The 4,876-nt window shown below is 44.0% G+C and overlaps 1 long non-coding RNA gene across 1 annotated transcript in view; it reads right to left on the minus strand.

Moving 5' to 3' along the window:
- The window catches only part of LOC119824066, a 40,603-nt gene extending 38,141 nt beyond the window's left edge, over nucleotides 1-2,462 (minus strand). The window contains exon 1 of the long non-coding RNA XR_006020891.1: nucleotides 2,342-2,462. This is a non-coding gene — a long non-coding RNA (uncharacterized LOC119824066). The remainder of the gene's footprint in view (nucleotides 1-2,341) is intronic.
- Between the last annotated feature and the right edge of the window lie 2,414 nt (nucleotides 2,463-4,876).

Here is a 4,876-nt window from a genome sequence, read left to right on the forward strand (position 1 = left end):
AAGGAATAAGTACTTAAATATAAAATTAACATAATAATATACTATATACAGCACTTGATGAAAAAACAAAACTAAAAATTAACATCCTCTTTTAAACAAAAACCACAGAATTCTAATGAAAAGAGCAATCCGAGAACTCCCTGGCCAGCACTCACACTGTGTGCGCTCCATTGCTCTGCTTCTGCTAATAGCAACTGCTGTATTCTAGGGGCTTTTCTGCTAAATTTGGAGAAGTTTGCTTGGAGTTCTCTGATGTTTCAACTTTGGAGATAATAGTTTTTTATTGATTTTGTTGAGCTAAACATTTTTCTCTGTTCCCTTCCCTTTCCTCCCCTCCCTTTTAGCCCTCTCCCGTGGTCCCCAGGCTCCCAATTTACTCAGGAAGTGTTCTCTTTTTCTACTTCCTATGTAGAGTAGATACATATATGATTCCCTTGGGGTCCTCATTATTGTCTAGGTTCTCTGGGATTGTGATTTGTAGGCTTGCTTTCACTGTTTTAATTAAAAACCACTGATGAGTGAGTATATATGATAATTGTCTTTCTGGATCTGGGTAACCTCACTCAATATGATGTTTTCTAGCTCCATCCATTTGCCTGCAAAATTCAAGCTGTCATTTTTTTCTGCTGTGTAGTACTCCATTATGTAAATTACCACATTTTCTTTATCAATTCTTCAGTTGAAGGGCATTTATGTTGCTTCCAGGTTCTGGCTATGACAAACAATGCTGCTATAAACATAGTTGAGCACATGTCCTTGTAGCACTGTTGAGCATCCTTAGGATATATACCCAAAAGTGCTATTTCTGGGTCTTGAGGAAGGTTGTTTCCTAATTTTCTGAGAAATCACCATACTAATATCAAATGGGGATGTACCAGTTTGCACCCCCACCAGCAATGCAGGAGTGTTCCCTTTACCTTACCCCCACAACCTCTCCAGCATAAGTTGTCATCAGTGTTTTTGATCTTGGCCATTCTTACAAGTGTAAGATGGAATCTCAGAGTTGTTTTGATTTGCATTTCTCTGATGACTAAGGATGTTGAACATTTTCTTAAGTGTCTTTCAGCCATTTTAGATTCCTCTGTTGAGAGTTCTCTGTTTAGGTCTGTAACCCATTTTATTTACTGAATTATTTGTTCTTTTGATGACAAATTTATTGAGTTCTTTATGTACTTTGGAGATCAGACCTCTGTCTGTTGTGGGGTTAGTGAAGAGCTTTTTCCATCCTGTAGGCTGCTGTTTTGTCTTGTTGACCATGTCCTTCCTTTACAGAAGCTTTTCAGTTTCAGGAAGTCTGACTTATTAATTGAATCTCTCAGTGTCTGTGCTGCTGGGTTAAATTTAGAAAGTGGTCTCCTGTGCCCATGCTTTGAAGGTTACTGCCCACTTTCTCTTCTGTGAGGTTCTTGTGGCTGGCTTTATGTTGACGTTGACATCCAGTTCTGCCAGAACCATTTGTGAAAGATGCTTTATTTATTCCATTTGATAGCTTTTGCTTCTTTGTCAAAAATCAGGTGTTTGTAGGTGTGTGAATTAATATCCGGGTCTTCTACTCGGTTCCATTGGTCCTCCTGTCTATTTTTATGCCAATACCAGGCTGTTTTCAGTACTGTAACTCTGTAGTAAGTTTGAAGACAGGGTTTGGGATGCCTTCAGACGTTCCTTTACCGTTCAGGATTGTTTTGGTTATCCTGGGTTTTTTGTTTTTCCGTATGAAGTTGAATACTTCATATACAACAAGCTGCACAATCCCTAAAGAGCAGGACCAAGAAATCAAGAAGACAAAGGTGTCACAGTTTAGAGCCCTTTTTCCATGCCCCTGGATGGGAAGTTGTTTTCCTAACTCCTCTTTCCACGAACCAAAGCCCATAGAACAAAAATGAACCTCAGTGGTCTCTGATTGTGACTAAGCTCCTTACCTCAGTTTACCAATCCTGCAACTCTCCACCTGCAAGGCATCACTGGAATGGTGCTGCAGTGCACTGAGTGAGGCCCTTTTCCTCTTACCTCAGCTGCCTGCGATTTCTCCATGATGTCAGATTCAATATCCTCAACCATCACCAGGTGCTGCAAAGCATCACAGCCCAGGTTGAAAGGGATCCTGGCAGTCTGAGCCAAGGCATCCTGAGTGCTCCAGCTGGGATGGAAAACTATTCTGGCATTCTGGGGCCAGGAAACACCGAGGGCTACAGCTCAGGTGGAAGAGTATTCAGGTAGTCGGGAGCAGGGAGTAGCACAGGTCACAGTAAGCTTAGCAGCTTACAGGCCTGCTCTAGGGAAATGTTTCCCCGATGTAACAGCTCTGCTCCAGCAGGAGAGGCTTCCCCACTGAAGTTCTTACACTTTGGGTCCAGTGCTCCTGAGTTTAACAGCTCTGCTCTGCTAGGGGAAGGTTTCCCAGCCAAAGTGTTACAGCCCTGCTCCAGTCCTCTGTCTCTGGCTCCTGTCCTCTGGAGAAAGAAACTCATTCAAGAGATTACTGGGCCGGGCGGTGGTGGCGCACGCCTTTAATCCCAGCACTCGGGAGGCAGAGGCAGGCGGATCTCTGAGTTCGAGGCCAGCCTGGTCTACAAGAGCTAGTTCCAGGACAGGCTCTAGTAACTACAGGGAAACCCTGTCTCGAAAAAACCAAAAAAAAAAAAAAAAAAAAAAAAAAGAGATTACTGGGAGGGAAGAATCCAGGAGAGCGGCTGCCCCTGCCAGGGTGGAAGAAGAGCAGCTGAAAACTCAAGTGCTAACTAAGGTCAAGCACCAGCATGGTCTTTCTTTCCATAGGGGATCAAAAAGAAGAGGAGAGGGAGAGTGCCTGGGGGAGGGGAACAAACCCAGGGCCCTAGATTTCAAAGAAACACTGCACAAACTCACAGCCCTCCAACCAGTAGTGCACATAGCCCACCCTTCCTGCCCCAGAGGAAGTCACCCTGAGTGCACAGCCAGCTTGCTCAAGGGATGAGAAGCTTGTTTGTATATTTGGTCTGACCTAAGCCAGAAACAAGTGCTGTGCCTGCTGGCTGAGTTGATCTGATCCAAGGTTGTCCTTGATGAATGCTAGTGTGTTCATCTTTTTTTGTCGGGGGCGGGGGGAACTGAGTACATGTCGGGCAAGCAGTCTACCAGCTTCATCTCCAGTCCTGACCTGGTGTTCGCTAAGACTAAGATGAGCCTTAAAGAAGTGAAACAAGCCAAGGTGTCTGTCTCACACAGTTTATTTAACAAGCGGTAATAAGAAAACAGATTTAACATTCTATACTGTGATCCAAAGTTCCTATTGGTAAGTAATCAACATTAATTGCATGATTTACAACAGTTGAGGGTTTTTCCTTTCTATTTTCAAGTTTTACAGAAAGTGTGTTTAGGGGGAAGAGTAAGGAAGAGAGCAAGCAAGAAACCTCAGACATTTGCAGGTCAGCCCACTGGAGTATTTTACAATACTATTAGTAATACATATTTTCATTAATTTTTAAAAATAGTAAAACCTATTGGAGGTGCAAGGCAGGAGCATATGGTTGGCTTCAGGGCCTCAGTCACCTCCCAGTGCACATGAACCACACACACAAGTGGGGAAACAGCTGCGGTGACCAACCAGCCATAACAAAAATATATTCTTTGTAATCTATTATCCCTCAGGCTCATCTGGCATGTTTGCTTAATCCACACACGGCTACTGCACAGTGTTTACATGTTCCAAGGAAAATTGTCTTTTAGGCTGAGAAAGATTTTTTAAAAATTATTTTCAGTACAAAATGTCTTGTTAAGAGAAAATAACCTATATGTTCCCAAAATGCTACAAGGTGTGTCTAGTGTACTCTATGAGAGGTTTCTCCTGAATTCCCTCTGAAGACCAGGCTGGCCTTGAATTCATGGATCTGACTTCCTCCCAGTACTTTTTTTTCGTTTTGATTTGCCACAGGGAAACTCACACATTTTAGTAACTGCAGTTGTAGTGGTTCCTACTCTCTCTTCTGAGGATGCCAGACACTACTACTGCGCAGAGTGGCAGGATACACACACACACACACACACACACACACACCTATATGCCTGGCTTGTGTTGCATGCCTTTAATCTCAGCATTTGGGAGGTAGAGGCAGGCGGATCTCAGTAAGTTTGAGGCCAGCCTGGTCTACAGAGTGAGTTCCAGGACAGCAAGAAGTGTTTCACAGAGAAACCCTGTCTCAAAAAGCAAACAAATAATCAAAACTGAAAAATAAAGAAAAGTCAGTGTGAATATGGATCTGTGGGTACTGGGAATCAAACCCTGCTCCTCTGAAAAATAGCCACTAACCAGTCCTTGCCTTTTTTATTTCATTTATTTATTTAGTGCCTATGTTTTTGCTTGATGTGGGGGAGGGGGTGAGTGCGGAGGTCAGGACAACTTCATGGAGTCCGTTCTCTCCTTCCATGTTTGCGAATAGGGTTGGAGATTTGAACTCAGGTAGCTCGTGTGTCAAGCTCCTTTCCACGCTATACCATCTCACCAGCCCCAGTCTGAGAATTCTGAGTGAATAGAGCATTTATAGCATACACAGTGCTTAAGAATATTCCAGTTTCTGCCTGAACTGAAAGAGAGACTAGGCATTTCTTCTAGGCATCCAAGTAGAAAAGCACCTTTACTTCCTCCCTAGGGACGATGCGAAGTTTTGCCTGGCGCCTGGACGCGTCCATCCTAGGTGCTGGGAAGGGTTTAAAGTTGGCAGACACAGGAAGACGAGAGAAGCAGCCTCCAGGAGTTTTATGCGTTGCTAAGGCAGCGCCCCTTTTAGTGCACGCCGAATAAAACTACAACTCCCATAAATGCCCGGGCTACCCAACCCCTCCATGTTGGAGGCGGGGTGCGAGCGAGCGCGGAACCGGCTTTTCCTATTTCCTATGGTGT

The sequence above is a fragment of the Arvicola amphibius genome, chromosome 9 (genome assembly GCF_903992535.2).
Source record: "Arvicola amphibius chromosome 9, mArvAmp1.2, whole genome shotgun sequence".
NCBI classification, from domain to species: domain Eukaryota; kingdom Metazoa; phylum Chordata; class Mammalia; order Rodentia; family Cricetidae; genus Arvicola; species Arvicola amphibius.